A 17501-nucleotide genomic window follows, 5' to 3' on the forward strand; every position below is an offset into this window, starting at 1 on the left:
ATTATAATACATAACTCAGTATTTTGAGAAGGTTTCTCATTATTCATTTAAAATTAAGAAAAGAAAAATCAATTTAAGAATCGATGATTAAAAATCGATTCACAAACATTTGCTTTTTAATTCACCGTTTTTCATAAAAAAAAAATTGTGCACACTAGACATCAAATGCACCAGTATTTTAATAATAGTAATAATAATATTACTATAATAATAATAATATTACTTTCAGGCTATGTATGGGTAGTCCTGAGCAAAGAAATAAGTGTTTCCTGTTAACTATTAACTTCCTAATAAATCAATAATATTGATCACATCCCAAAATAACAAGAGTTGGTGATGTGACATTTGAACTGATGCGTCAGAGCTTGTGTTGAGTATAAATGGTGTGCCAAATGAAGCTTTGATTCGACGCTGATGATTATCACGTAGAAAAATAGTGTGTTGCTGTGTCTTTTACAAAACCTGATTCATGTTGTCCTGAGCTGTTTGAAGAGCTTGAGTTACATGATAAATGGCACTTTTCCATTTATTAAAATATTGATTGTTCATCTCACATCATGTCTATTAAAAATGAAATGTTCGTTTTTGGCAGAACTAGCCAGAAAGCAATCATGGTTGACAGCAGAAGGAGAGAACAGAGAGAAGATGAGTGATCCAGAACCTGCAGAATGAAACATCATGAAAATGAAGAACAAACAGCCATCATGCTGAAGAAGCCTGTGTTGTGTAGTAAATAATGTGATTGCTTACAGATTACATGTCAAGCCTGCGTCAGTTTCATGACCAAACTAGTGATTTGTAACACAAATCATCTTCATGTCATTAAAATAGTTCATAATCGCGCACAGCAGTTGTCAGATTTGATGGGATTGAAATGACTCTTGAACTCAACAGTGATCTTGACTTTAGGCTTGAAAAACTCACATGATTTAATGTTTATTTTAGACCTGAGAAAAAAAAAAAAAAAAAAAAGGTAGACCAGAAACCAAAAAAATTGTCACCTGCCCAGAAGCACACATAAATCAAGTCTGAAGTTTCACATAGGGATCCACACTGGGACGGAGAGGGAAGAGATTAGTAAAGAAACCTCAAGAACTTCAACCTCTGTCTACACGTTCTGAAGAAAGACCATTTTACCAGTGCAGTAAACAGTTTCATTGAGCATCAGTCCTCAAGAAACACCTGAACATTCACAGAAAGGAGAAGATTTATTCACAATATAAGAAAGTCCTTTACTACAGATGCTGAGCTGAAAGAGCAACTCTCACTGTAAAAAAAAAAAAAAAAAAAAAAAGGAAAAAAAATTTCCTTCATCCGTCAGAAACCTTGGAAACACATGAAATGATTGACACTGGAGAGAAACCACATCAGAGTTTGATCAGTTATATTGTCTACATTCACTGTCAGCATCCCTCGATTTCAGATTCAGAATCTCAGAATTGTTTCTAGTAAAGTGCAGATGAAATGTAAGCATTACTGTAACAGAAATAGATCTGCCATTACTTTTACAAATAATTGCAATCATTTGCCGAAACTAAAATTATTTAGACTGTAAGTATTTTGAAACTATGGGGTACCTGTTCTAATATATTGTGGTATACTATACATAGTAACGCGTTACTGTAATCTAATTACTTTTCCTGGTAAGGCAGTAAAGTAAGGAGTTACATTTTAAATTTATGTAATACGATTACAGTTACTTATGTCAATAAAATTACTTAAGTTACAAATGCAGTGTTAAATATATATATATATATATATATATATATATATATATATATATATATATAGTGTGACGGGGGTGAAGAAGCACACACGACACGAGGATCAAGTTAAGTTCCCCGAAGGGTGGATTTTATTGAGGTGGTGCAGGGAAAAATAGCCAACGTGAGGGGTTCTGGTGCTCAGCCTTCTCTTCCTCCCTCGGTGCGCAGTGCTGTGTGGGTCCGTGAGGTCCGTGTCTTTAGCGGGCTGGCGGTCACACGCTGCTGTCTGGAGGAGAAACACAGAGAATTGTTAGCTGAGTCCTTTGGAGACATCTCACGCCTCTGTGTTCGTCGGTGCCGCTTATAAAGCCCGTCTGCAATGGGCTGCAGGTGTGACCGCTCAGCCCATAATGAGCAGGTGCAGGTGTGCCTGCTCTGTTTCCAGGGCGACGCTGATGAGAGCTCGGAACACGCGTCACACTCCCCCCCCATAAGCGTCGTCCTGTCCCTGTGGAGAAGTGGGGAGATTGGGGGAGGGTCGGGAAGTGGAGCCTGACAGACCTGCGAAAGCTGACCATATCCTCGAGAGTCCATCGGCGTTCGCATTGGCCGTCCCCGCCCGGTGCTGTACGGTGAAGTGGAAGTCCTGGAGCGCGAGGAACCACCGAGTCACCCTGGCGTTGGTGTCCTTCGCCCGGGCCATCCACTGTAGGGGGGCGTGGTCCGTGATCAGGGTGAACTGGCGGCCGAGAAGGTAGTAGCGGAGCTCCAGGACTGCCCACACCGTCGGCCTGATAAGGGTGACCCCGCTGCCAGAGTCGAGGAGGGCGAGGACCGGTCGGCCATTTATCTTCACTTCCGCTCGTGGGGCCTGCTTTGGAGGTTCCGCGTGTACGGCACAGCCTGCCAGCCAAGCGCGTCCAGGGGAATGGGGAGCTTCGGTAGGCATGGGCTCATCCTGTGGCCCGGGAACCAGCCTCCCGGTGTTGGGTGGCCTCCGCCAGCTCGATGGCCTCCACCAGCTCGTCGACATTGGAGGGGTTTCGCATACCGGCCGCCTGCCGGAGAGGGCAGGGAAGGGCCCGTAGGAGGCGGTCCACTACTACGCGCTCCGCTACCTGGTGTGCGGTGGGACCCCCGGCCAGTAGCCAATGTTGGGCAAGGCATGAGAGGTCAGTCACTTGCGCACGGGCGGGCCGCCGTGGATTGTAGGACCAGTCATGGGAACAGTTGGGCGGCGCTAATGGGCGACAGTCCAACCCGCCCCAAGATCTCCTTTTTCAAATCTTCATAAGAGCTACTCCGCTCGGGGCCAAGCATAAAGTATGCCCGTTGCGCCTCTCCCGTCAGCAACGGCGCCACGATCCGTGCCCACTCGTCCATGGGCCACGCCTCCTGGGCGGCGATCGCCTGGAACATCTGAAGGAAGGTCTCGACGTCATCATGCCCCGTCATCTTCGGGATGAGCTGGGTAGCCTGGGCTCGGGGGTCAGGTAGCAGAGTTCGCGGGGCGGCGGCCATGCGGATGGCGGCGAGCTCTCGTTCCGTTTCCCCTTGTCGGGAGGCCATGTGCTCCATGATCTGTTGCTGGCGGATGCTCACCTCGGTGAGGTGCTTCAGCAGATCTTCCATCGTTGGGGGAGGAGCGCCACCTGGGGAAACAGGAAGGGGACGTGAGAAAACTAATCCGGTGAGAGTGAATGTGGGTGGGATCCTGGTCGGTAACTTCTTCACTGTTATGCCCGCATTCTCCACCAGTGTGACGGGGTGAAGAAGCACATGACACGAGGATCAAGTTAAGTTCCCCGAAGGGTGGATTTTATTGAGGTGGTGCAGGGAAAAATAGCCAACGTGAGGGGTTCCGGTGCTCAGTGCTCAGCCTTCTCTTCCTCCCTCGGTGCGCAGTGCTGTGTGGGTCCGTGAGGTCCGGTGTCTTTAGCGGGCTGGCGGTCACACGCTGCTGTCTGGGGAGGAGAAACACAGAGAATTGTTAGCTGAGTCCTTTGGAGACATCTCACGCCTCTGTGTTCGTCGGTGCCGCTTTATAAAGCCCGTCTGCAATGGGCTGCAGGTGTGCCCGCTCAGCCCATAATGAGCAGGTGCAGGTGTGCCTGCTCTGTTTCCAGGGCGACGCTGATGAGAGCTCGGGACACGCGTCACAATATATATATATATATATATATATATATATATATATATACACACACACACACACACACACACACATTTACCATTTCCTACACTAGTTTTAATATGCAAAATAAAAACATATAGTAACGCTTTATAAGTTGCTTTATAAGTTGAAAATATATTACACATTGATTAGATATATTTAATATGTCCAAGTAAAAACTATAGTAAAATCATCATTTAAATCCAAAAAAATCATTCCTAAATGCATTAGACTTAGGGGTAGGACACTTGGGATTGCATTTTCATCATAATACTGCATGATAGTTGTAGTAAAATGCAGTGGGAATTTCAGAATGCATTCTGAGCCAAAGGTGCAGCAAAAGGGTAGCAAATTGGTGGTTTAAATCTCTTTTATTATTCCCAATTCCACCATCAGGGCAATAATTAAGAATTTCCAATCAACAGAAAATGTTATGAAACTGCCTGGAAGAGGACGTGTGTCTATATCGTCCTAATGCACGGTGAAAAGGAGAGTTTGAGTGGCTAAAGACTCTCCAATGACCACATCTGGAGAATTGTAGAAAATAGTTGAGTCTCGGGGTCAGAAAACCTTAAAAAAAAAAATTCAAACAGCACCTACATCAACACATGTTGTTTAGGAGGGTTTCAAGAAAAATTATCCTAGCTCATCCAAAAACAAACTCCAGCATATTCAGTTATCAGACACGACTTGATCTTCAAATGGGACTGGCTTCTATGGTCAGATGAAACTAAAAAATTTGCTTTTTAGCAGCAAACACTCAAGATGGGTTTGGTGAAAACAGGGATAAAAAGTACCCCATGTGTACAATGAAATATACTGCTGTATTTTTGATGTTGTGGGCCTATATTCCTGCTGGAGGTCCTGGACATCTTGTTTAGATACATGGCATCTTTGATTATATCAAATACCAACAAATAAAAAATCAAAAAGTGACTGATTCTGTTAGAAATCTTATAATGGGCCGTGTTTGGATCTTCCAACCATACAATAACCCAAACACAAACCTCAAAAACACAAAAATGGGTCACTGAGCACAAAACCAAGCTTCTGCTATAGCCATTCCAGTCCTCTGATCTGTGATCTGTAGCAATATGGGTGTTGTGTGTTGTGGAGTGGAGGGGAGAAGCACCAACATGGAGCTGGGAATCTAAAGGGTCTGGAGTGATTCTGGATGAAGGAATGGTCTCTGATCTCGTTATGTGTTCTCTTAAGTCATTATAGGAGAAAATTTAGAGCTGTTAAACTGGCAAATGGAGGTTTCAAAAAGTATTGAATAAAAGGGGACCATTAATTGCGGTCAGTGTGTATTAGAGGAAAACATTTAATTCATAATGATATTTTCCCCCATTTTAAATTCTTATTATCCAATGAAAGGTTAGTTTTTGTGAATTTTTCAAATAAAAGGTCAAAAGGATTAACAATGATCATATTTACCAAGGGTGCCCATATTTTTGCCCATGACTGTAGAACTTGGACTGAACATGCAGCAAAAGATAAAAAAAAGTACTTTCCCCAAACTGGCACATTGCAAAATGAGTGCATGAATCTTTGTTCTTTATTTTCAAATGCTGTACAAGAAAGGTTTTTTTTTTTTTTTTTTGCAGTACCATGTCAATTGTAGATGAAGATAATTTAGCATTAATTAGAGGTTAGTAATCTAACTTAAAGGGTTAGTTCACCCATAATATTGTATGAAAATCTCATTCCAATCCTGTAAGACTTTTGTTCATTTTTGGAACACTAATGAAGATCAGTCCCTCCAGGATTTTGCGATCGCTGAATTTATCGCAAACTCCACAATTTTCGCAAAAGATCGCAAAATATCGTAATTGCCACAAATTTTCTGCAGAATTTGGGCTTAGAAGCATCCGTGACATCATCACAATGCGCATTCAATCAAAGAAAGGTTGTTTCTCAGTTCCAAAAATGGAATAAACAGCCTTGCGTTCTCATCATGAGCAATTTACAAGAGCTACAGTGGGTACGGAAAGTATTCAGACCCCCTTAAATTTTTCACTCTTTGTTATATTGCAGCCATTTGCTAAAATCATTTAAGTTCATTTTTTCCCTCATTAATGTACACACAGCACCCCATATTGACAGAAAAAAAAGTTCATTTGTTGACATTTTTGCACATTTATTAAAAAAAGAAAAACTGAAATATCACATGGTCCTAAGTATTCAGACCCTTTGCTCAGTATTTAGTAGAAGCACCCTTATCTAATACAGCCATGAGTCTTTTTGGGAAAGATGCAACAAGTTTTTCACACCTGGATTTGGGGATCCTCTGCCATTCCTCCTTGCAGATCGTCTCCAGTTCTGTCAGGTTGGATGGTAAACGTTGGTAGACAGCCATTTTCAGGTCTCTCCAGAGATGCTCAATTGGGTTTAACCTCTTGTGAATTTTATAACCGTTGTTTTAGAAAAATATTCAATTAGCTATCATAAACTATATATCATTTGAAAGCTAAAACACTCAATATCCATGTTCTGAGCTTGTTTTTTAAATCAATACACCAGAGAGGAAAGGGTTAACATAAATGCTGAAGGGACCGGTCATTTAAACATGTACAAAGTGCACGGCAGTACTTACGTTTCATCGCCTGTAGTTCTGGTCTGCTCGGACTATTCCAAGAAACACCAGCACACATTTCAAGGTAAGGGTCTACTCTTCACGATGCATCCCACTTTTTAATCCAAAACAACGAAAAAATAGGGGAAAAAACTTTAACGAAAGATCCTCCTTTGTTTACATGAGCGATTCGAGTTATAGTTGTCGATAGCGTCCATTTTCAAAGAAATATCGATTCTAATTCGTATTCCAGCTTTTGTTTCCTATAGAATGGTCTATTCCGAGCAAAATGAGCCCTTCCTCGTCTCTCTCCTTCAATCACAGGCGATGTTATAACCCAGAACAGGCCAGGAGTCACTGACTGGTTTAGCGAGGTGCCAATCACCGCACCTCAGGTTTGGCTGTTGTAAGCTAGCCAATGCCTAGCCAGCAATGTTTTGATGGATGGAAGTGTTAGCCAATCACAAGGACGTTTACAGTGATTCACAGTTTGCACCGTTTCGTAATCAGTTTGAAGATTCAGCAAGCGCAAAAGTTGCTGTGTGTCCGTGCGCTCTCGTCTTTACGCCCGCGGCGCACTCAGAGCGGCGCAGTAGCGCTACACGGGTATATATCAGCGAGCGGATTGTCTCCAAAGCTTACATCTGAATCTCTCCATCAAAGAACGTCGACTTTAGAAGAGTTTTTGTGGTTTTTGATCGTGTTTTGGAGGCCGTGATGAGAAGCAGCGGCGAAGAGCAGCAGAAAGACCCGGAGAGATGCATGCAGCCAAGGGATAGCATTAGCACGTGAGTTTCAACGCTGTTCTCTTTGAATGTTTATATATGTTTATCATGTGTTTGCAGCTTTTGATTCATGTTAGCTGTGTTAGATTATAAAAATGACAACGGAGAGGGAAAATATGAGGGGGCTACATGATTTATTTATGCATGTTTGTGCGTGTGTATGTATATTGAGTATGTTTGTGTTTGTGTATATGCTTGAGTATTGTGTGTGTGTGTGTGTGTGTGTGTGTGTATGTATGTTTATGTGTACGAGCATTGAGTATGTATATTTATGAGTGTGTATACAACATGTAAACACAGTTTTGCAAGTTTGATTTGTTTTGTTTACACACTGTTTCTCCCTTTCCTGTGTTTCAGTGACTTTGGTGTCCAGTTGGTCAAAGAACAAACCTTTTTAGTGACAGCCTTGAGTGTCTTCCTACACTGTAAATACTGTAAATAGTTGCTTTTAGTTTTTCAGTAACTTGATATTCAAAATAATTAGCAGAGAAAAAAAATGTACAATTACAAAATGTAAAATAAATAAATAAATTGTATTTTGCATGTTTTGTGTTCATTCACAGTAAAATGATCACTGATCAAATCTGTTTTCATTATTAGAATTGTTCAAAATAAATAGTTTAGTTAAAATGTTTAAATGTTGTTCTGAAATAGTTTTGTGTTTGTTTGTGGTTTCATGGGTAGATGAGTGCTGAGTTGATATACATATGTAGTGTATGTAGTATGCAGTGTCATATGCAGAGTCTCTAAATAGCCTTTTTGAAAGTATTCCTAGACTTTTCTTGAAATAAAAGATCTAAATGACTTTTCAAAGCTTTTCTTTAAATAAAATACCATAAAGATGTACTTTCTGCAAGTTTTTACCTAAAAAATGTTTTATTTCAGCTTTTATTTCAGGAAAAGTTAAGGCATTCTTTCAAAAATGCCCAAATTTTTGCCCAAAAATGACCAAATGAGTCAAGAATAGTTTTTTTCTTGTGTATTATGGTTGGCAGAGCAGTTCTGAACTGATATACATATATGTGTTATGCAGTTTTGCCTCATTTGGTCATTTGGTTACCAGGTGTACATTTGGAGTCTCCAAATGGCTTTTTTGAAAGGACGCCTAGACTTTTTTAAAAATAAAAGCTTACAGAAACTACATTTTTGGGAGTATCATCTTCAAAATTTGAATCAAAATATGTTCAGACATTCAGCTTTATGTTTATGGCATTTTAAAGGCCTTTGGCAAATAAGTCACTATCATTTTTCCCTTAGTGAATTTCATTCAAGATATCATGAGTCACTTTCATGTAAGTTTTACCTTGTTTTACTCTGTTGCTATACTAATTTTGAGTTATTATGACTCCAGAGTAATAAAGGTTTAAGTGTCTAGTTTCAGACAATACCAGATTTATAAATTTAGACCATAGGGTTCAAGAGCTACAGACATTTTTATTTGTCGTATGTCGTTTTTCAGAAAATGCTCAAAAATAGGGGCGCAGGTTAAGAGGTTAATTATGGGATTTGTCTGGGCCATTAAAGTACAGTTAGGGTGTTGTTCTGAAGCCACTCCTTCGTTATTTTAGCTGTGTGCTTAGGGTCAGTGTCTTGTTGGAAGGTGAACCTTCGGCCCAGTCTGAGGTCCTGAGCACTATGGAGAAGGTTTTCGTCCAGGATATCGCTGTACTTGGCTGCATTCATCTTTCCCTCGATTGCAACCAGTCGTCCTGTCCCCGCAGCTGGAGAAAAACACCCCCACAGCGTGATGCTGCCACCACCATGCTTCACTGTTGGGACTGTATTGGACAGGTGATGAGCAGTGCCTGGTTTTCTCTACACATACCGCTTAGAATTAAGGCCAAAAAGTTCTATCTTGGTCTCATCAGACCAGAGAATCTTATTTCTCACCATCTTGGAGTCCTTTAGGTGTTTTTCATGTGTCTGGCCACTCTGCCATAAAGCCCCGACTGGTGGAGGGCTGCAGTGATGGTTGACTTTCTACAACTTTCTCCCATCTCCCGACTGCATCTCTGGAGCTCAGCCACAGTGATCTTTGGGTTCTTCTTTACCTCTCTCACCAAGGCACTTCTCCCCCGATGGCTCAGTTTGGCCGGATGGCCAGCTCTAGGAAGGGTTCTGGTCATCCCAAACGTCTTCCATTTAAGGATTATGGAGACCACTGTGCTCTTAGGAACCTTAAGTGCAGCAGAAATGTTTTTGTAACCTTGGCCAGATCTGTGCCTTGCCACAATTCTGTCTCTGAGCTCTTCAGGCAGTTCCTTTGACCTCATGATTCTCATTTGCTCTGACATGCACTGTGAGCTGTAAGGTCTTATAGAGACAGGTGTGTGGCTTTCCTAATCAAGTCCAATCAGTATAATCAAACACAGCTGGACTCAAATGAAGGTGTAGAACCATCTCAAGGATGATCAGAAGAAATGGACAGCACCTGAGTTAAATATGAGTGTCACAGCAAAGGGTCTGAATACTTAGGACGATGTGATATTTCAGTTTTTCTTTTTTAATAAATGTGCGAGGAAAAAAAAGAACTTAAATGATTTTAGCAAATGGCTGCAATATAATGAAGAGTGAAAAATTTAAGGGGGTCTGAATACTTTCCGTACCCACTGTACATTGGTTAAACAAACCCTAATATAGCCTATATATTTTTGTATTCATTAAATTATATTTAGACATTATGAATGACAGTAATAAAAGTACATTTTATCAGATGTAATATATTTATTACATCTGTAAGACGTCTGCTAAAGATCTGGGAATCATCTGCTGTGTAATCTGATAAACGTCTCAGAAGCAGTTTTAAATGCATTTTAATAAATGTCTATTTGACATCTGACAGGAAATATCTTTGAGTCGTACTGCAGATGAACAAGCACTCTTAAAAATACATCTCGCATATGTAAATGCAGACATTTAATAGATGTCTCCGGGATGTACATGTGCGATTAGGGTGAGTGCTTTACTGTCAGGTGCTGGTGCCACCTTCTGTAGAACTTAATGGCACTAGTGTTGGTGTCATCAAACGTTAGTCTGGAGCCCTGCAATGTTCCTCGAAGTCAGAAAAGTCATAACAGTGTTAGAAGAATGTTGTCTGTGGTATATTTTCACTGCAAACAATAAGAAATGCCGCAAATATTTCATCGCAAATTTTGAGAAAAGCTGCAGCAAAATCAGTCATTTTGATCACAAAAATCACAAAAAAAAATCATGGAAAATGGTGTCATTTCACTTGACTGTTGACTATAAGTCTGTAACAATTGTTATTAATGACAGCCATGTCTTTGTATTAACTTTTTTCCCATGTATTTGAAAATGTTTATCTTTGTGACCACTATTTGGTGCAACACCAATATTGTACAAGTACCTGTTCATGTTTTTTTTTTTTTCGCATGTTGCTGTTTAAAACTAAAAAGTGTTCTACAATACAAGAATTTTCAATGGTGCTTTACACATTGTTAAATTAATTCATGTCATAATATTTTTGTCTTCACCTGTTTAAGGCAAATAAAAGTTACTGAATGCACTTTTAAGAATGTTTACATGAGGTAAAAATAAACCATGTTCAATTTGTATACATTGTTCTGGATTTATTTGCTACTAAAGATAGGCCTATGCTATAATTTTTTAGAAATGTCTGCATAATGGATTGTCCGTTTATGGTACAGAAGAAAATGTTAATCTACAGAATTTTCAGTTTTAATGTTGAAGGAAATGTCTGTAAATTTAACAGAAAATGTCCTGGTAATTTTCTGTCAGTACATTATCTGTTTTTTTACGGATTTTTTTTTTTTTTTACAGTATGGACAATAATGTGTTTTTTGAACCTTAAACCATGTAAACACATTGCATTACACCAAATACTGTATTTCAGATCCCATCCATCACCACAGACTGAACCCCACTCTCCATCATGATAGACCTCCACAAGACCAGATGAAGCCAGATTTCCCACAAGTCTCACTCTGACCTCCTGTGTCGACTGCTTCGGTCTAGAGGTCTACACGGAGGACCCGAGACCCGAGGACACGGGATCCGTATGGGTTCGGGGCTATATTTTAAATGGTCCCGGGTCTGTTTAACAATGTGTGTAATACCCGATTCGATCGGACTCAGATAACTGGCATTTATCAGAGTCAGTCAGCACTGTGTGTGTGTTGTTTTGTAAATTTCAACTTGTAAAATTAGGATGAGAAAAGTGTGAGGCAATAATTTTAAATGAAGTGAAAAAACAAACAAACACAATGCAATGACTTTACCTTTGACAATCGGCTTTTTTATTTATAAGGCAGGACTTATTCCACCATACCGCGTTTTGCAGTTTCTCCCATTTTTATAATATTATTATGAATGAACCGTCCTGTCGTTATATCTAAAATTTTTGCTCAGACTCGGATCAGAGAGCACAGAGATGATAGCAAATAAGTAAAGCTTGTTTGTCAGCAGCCATGGCACTGGACAAGCAATTGTTATTATTATCCAAATGGGTAAACAATCTAAATAATTATGCAACTTGACTCAAGATACAAAAAATGCAAAACTGCAAAGTCGCATTTGTCATCTGTCACCATGACAGTGAGTGGATATTTGAAGATGGAATAATGAGTGGATTAAGCATTTCACTTGGCAAGAGAGAATAACATGGATGGAACTTTCTTGGCAAGGAGGATTGTGTGCATCACAGTCAGGTACAAGGGAGAAGGCTTCTTACATTAGGTAAGATATAAAGTTTAGTCCTCTACTTCGTTCTGTCTTCTTCAGCCGGTGACAGAAGCTCCAGAGCTTGAGAGATTTCACTGAAAACTGCTCAGTGTTTTAAAGCAGACACTAAAATGTGTTTAACCTCAGCTAACTGTGCAACTGTTGCTGCAGCAGACATGTGTGGTTGTGAAATTCCAGTTGATCACTGAATAAATCACATTTGATATTTAAGAAACATGTTTACAAATAAATTTGTGACTTTTTCATTTCTATAAAACTCATAAAAATCCTCAAATTTTATATGCAAACAATGTATTTTACATTTAAAAAGCAAAGGTTTATAACCAAAACAGGCGATGCTCAGTGGCAGCTGGTCTGGGGCAGCAGGGGAGGCACAGCTTCCCCATAATTTTGAGGTGAAAATGGGAGGTGGACGACTTAATATTAATAAAATTCACAATTCATTTCAGTTCATGTCTCAGAATGTGTATTTTTTGTTTGTAATTTCACAGTTCTAATACCATAACGTGAAAGCGCCGCTTTTCTATCACAAATGTGGCGAATCTGCTGATGTAAACAACCGCTAATGATAGAGAAAAGTAGGGGGAGAGTTGAGCTCTCGTGCTTCCGTTGTTAAAAAAATAAATAAAAAATAGCCAATCAACATTGAGTGTTCACTTTCAGCGCTGAGGAATGTTGAGAAAAGAAACCTTGTAGGGGATTCTTTTCTGTTAAATATGCCTATTTATATGATCATTAAATTGTTTGAAATTGCAAAGTGAACGGGTGCTTTGGTAAAAAAAATAAATAAATAAATTTAAAAAAAAAAACCTTTCAGGACATTTTAGGCAACTTCTGAGATAATTAACGACAATTAAAATGCACGATTAAAAGTACAATAATCAATATAATTACAAGCAATGAGTAAGTTTTCCTATTTGCAAGGTGATATGTTATATGCTAATTCTGTCACCTATTTAAATAACATGTTTTGACTGTCATCAATCATTGGCAATGGCAGATCTGGCTCTGTTAGAGAACCTTTATGTGCCCCTAAGACATGAGAATGTTTTTCTGGACTGCAGGGATCTTTTTATGGAGATTGATGAGCAGAGGTGGAAAGTAACAAATTACATTTACTGTTGCGTTACTGTAATTGAGTAGCTTTTTTGTGTACTTCTACTTTTTAAAGTAGTTTTTAAAATCTGTAATTTTACTTTTAATAAAGTATATTTTGTTTGAAGTATTGTACTTCGCTACATTTCAAAACACACTGTAATGAGTACACGGAAGGCGAGCGTAGTGAGAACCCAAGTGCAGCGATGGAGTTTTGGTTCCTTGCCGCTGTCACCTCTGGCTTGCTTACGTGGGGGCCACTTCATTTACAGCGATATCATTGACTTGATTGCAAATGATTGCACAGATACTATTTAAACTGAACTGAGCTGAATGATGACATCACTGAATTGAATGATGAACTACCTTTAACTGTTATTTTGCATTATTGACACACTGTTTTCTTAATTAATGTTGTTCAGTTGCTTTGACACAATCGGTTTTGTATAATGCGCTATATAAATAAAGGTGACTTGACTTGACATGAACAGACTTGACGTGGCATGAACAGACTAGACTCACCGACAGCAGGTTACAACATTAATACATGACAAGAGACAATGGCAAAGACATGGCTACTTATAGCAAACAATGAGAGTCACATGACAAAGACAAACCAGTGGGGAACAAGGCACATAACTAAATCAACCAATGAACAAGCAGGACTGATAATCACATGACAAGACAATAACCAATGAGAACATGACAATGAACAAGAGAACCAATCAGAACATACCACACATACACAAGGCAAAGAGACATGAGGCAAGGGAAGCATGACACAAAACTAACAAGACATGAAAACAATGAACATGAAACAAAACCCAAACACCACATTACACACATTAATTACTGAGGTAAAAAAAAATACTGGAAACTACTAATGGGCAGGAGAACAAACTGGCGCTAAAAATCACAAGAAAGATGCAGACGGACAAGACAGGCATTATGGTTGCAGACCCAGCTGAAAACGAAACCCGTCCTATTCTGCTGAAGTTGAACTTGAAGGAAATGAAGTGAAGTCCTGGCCATATTTAAGCTCTATTATGCAGTGTAAGTTGTGTTTGCCTAGAAAGACCAAACTAGCAGCTTATAAAATCTCAACATCAACACTTTGCAAGCATGTAGAGGTAAGGTAAATACTTGCATTGTTGCATTGGTGGGTAAAATTAAGCTTTGACAGTTTAGCAAAAGGTTTTGCACAAATTAGCCAAAAAGACACTGGTGCAGGGTGTGTGATATATATCGTCTGTGATAATATCGTAATTGTTGTTTTAACGATGTGCGATTTGACTATCAGTAATTTTCCAAAAACCAAACAAAACTCCTACAGTGCCGTGAAGTCTAGTAGATTAGACTAGTGAGCGCGCATTTAGAGTGCGTTCTTTCACTGCCTGATTCAGTCTGTTAAAATGCATTTAGAATGATCACAAAATTGAAGCTATAGGGACAGAAAATGTATATATTTATATCATTTCATATAGTAAATCAATATCACATGAAGAGTGCCGTTTTTCATTCAAAAATCAGCATGATTACATACAGATTTTTTTTTTTTTACAACAGTTCAATAAACAAGAAGTTAATTAAGCGACTTGCGTTCTAGACACCATATTACCTACATTTACATTTACATTTAATCATTTAGCAGACACTTTTATCCAAAGCGATGTGTTTTTACCTGTTTTTGCTGTACTTCGACAACAAAAATCATTCCAAACGCAGCCACCATAGCACAGTTTTGCCTCTCTCTGCGATGATGGTGTTTTGTTCCTGAAAGAATCACCAGTTTAAATGATTTGGTTCAGTCGCAATGACTCACTTATTAACAGCGCCTTTCTGACACCTACAGGGTGTTTTAATTTCACATTTAAAGTATCTTCTGATTTTTAATTATTATGATTTTTAATTTCAAATGAGTATTTTATCTCTTATATATCAAAACATTATTTCTGCATTATTTCAGCCCTTCCCTGGACAGCACGCCAAATACGCATTCCATACCTCAGCTAATAATATGTAAGCCTGAACTAGTGAAATGATGTTTTATTAACAAGGTTCGGGAGGAGCGTGTCAGATAATTAGCCTAATCAACACCGGTGGACCACAATCAAGTAATCAATACCACAGCATAAATACTGCTGACTTACCTCTATCCATTGACGGTTTATCAGCATCCCTCCTCACCCCAAGTTCACTTTACAACTAGACGGGGGAAGGGGGGGTACTCTAGGTTCGGGCCATTCCCGAGCTCGGAGCCCTTTCCCGGACAGCACGCCAAATACGCATTCCAAACCTCAGCTAATAATGTGTAAGCATGAACTAGTGAAACATGGGTAAAAACATAGAAATCCCACTTCCGATGAAGCTTCTGTGTTTCCTCTGCACTGAAAAATTTAATTTTGTTGATACTGATTCATTTTTTTTATTCTAAATAACTGATTCATTTAATTAAAAACAACTGGTTTGAGATTTATAGGCCTATCCCAGGGGTGTCAAACTCAGTTCTCAGCTGCAGCCCTGCAGATTTTAGTTCCAACCCTGCTCCAACACACATACCCTGTAGTTTTCAAATAAGCCTGATTGATTAGATTAGCTGGATCAGATGTGTTAATTATCGCTCTTGGCCTATCCCATTTTTGCCTCCCTCCTACTGTTAAAATGTAACTAAGTAATTTTCACTCTGGGTAAATTTTAAATGAGATACTTTTTACTTTTGCTTGAGTAGATATTTAGACTTGCACTTTTACTTAAGTAAAATTTAATTAATGTAATGGTACTTTTACTTGAGTAGAATATTTTCATACTCTTTCCACCTCTGGTGATGAGTGGCTTCTAAGTTGCTTTCATCTCCCAAGGCATCTCCTTGTACAATTGTGCCACGATCTGGAACTTCAGTTCCTTTGCCTGTGATGGTGCTCTCAACCTTGGGATTTTTGGCCACCAGGACCTTTCAGTGGGAGATAGGTGATAGATCTGGGATTTCACAGCCAACATTTAGCAGAACTATACCAGCAGTGTTAGCAGCTATTAAGTCACTTTCTCGCCGGTATGTAAAATTTCCCTATGATGATGGTCAGCAGTCTGTCATTAAGAGAGAATTTTATGAGATTGCTGGGTTTCCTAATGTGGTTGGTGTAATTGACTGTACTCATGTGCGCACCATTCTAAAGGCACCATCCATGATTGACTATGCATTCATCAATCGCAATTATCACTCAATAAACGTGGAAATAATTTATGATGCCAAACTATCCATACGAAAACATGGTGGCCCGGTGGCCTGGGGAACGCACAATTCTTTTATTCTTCAAAATACCAGTGTTGGGACTAAGCTATGGGAGGGCGCACTGCAGGGCCAGAGTCATCTCCTTGGTGAGTAACTACTGTTTATATTATTTTAAAGTATTGCAATGACTTATCTTTTGGGTTTGGTTAAATAGGAGATAAAGGTTATCCCATCACGAATACCTTGTTACCCCACTGGCAAACCCTGCAACAGAACAGGAACGCAGGTTCAACACTGCGCACATACACACACGTGCCACAGTGGAGCGCTGCATCGGGCTGCTTAAGGGCAGATGGCTCTGTCTTGGATCAGTGGGGGGGGATGCTACTGTACACTCCACAGAAAGTCTGCGACATCATTATTGCTTGAGGGGTTTTGCACAACATCACGTAACGGGGTGCCATTTGATGTTCAGATGCTGCAAGAGGAACGTATACCCAGAGAGCCGTGGCCAGCATAACCTCCTATGAGGGCATTACAAACACATCAAGAACTCATTTATCGCTTCTAAAATGCAATTGAATTGTTTGACAAGTAGCCTATGCATTGTAATGAAAACACAACACGTGCTTTAATTTTTTATTTTTTTTGTATTATTTGTGCAACGTTCGTTTCAGGTTTTCATTTATCTGTTTTAATGTATCGTTTATTGCTAAAACTGAGCAATTGATTTCAGTGATCGCTTGACATTTCAGTTTGTTTCCCCAGAACCTCAGCTGTCAGAACCCAGGATCGTGGTCTTGGAACAGTTTGGAGGATGGAAGACACGCGCACTGCTTCACAGCTCGAGGTTTCCTGGCTTTGTGTTGCAGGCTCCAGGCTGGTTTGTGGGGGCTGAGTAGGTCTACCGCTAGGGTTGGGTATCGATTGGGTTTTTTACTATACCGGTGCCATACCGATACTTTTAAAATGGTACCAGTGCCTGAACCGATAAAACTATGGATAACATTAAAAATATTTAAAATAAATCCATTGCATTCACACGCTCCTTGGATGCTCTAATTTCCCAACCTTCCCTTACTCTAAGGCTAATAAATGCATTTCACGATCTGGGTCATTATTTAATACAAAACCACACATAATGTTTGTATCTCTGTCAATCACTCTGATATTTAGTTAAAATGAGTGCTGTCTGTCACTGTCTTTAATCAGTTCT

This window comes from Cyprinus carpio, chromosome B3 (assembly GCF_018340385.1).
Source record: "Cyprinus carpio isolate SPL01 chromosome B3, ASM1834038v1, whole genome shotgun sequence".
Lineage (NCBI taxonomy): Eukaryota > Metazoa > Chordata > Actinopteri > Cypriniformes > Cyprinidae > Cyprinus > Cyprinus carpio.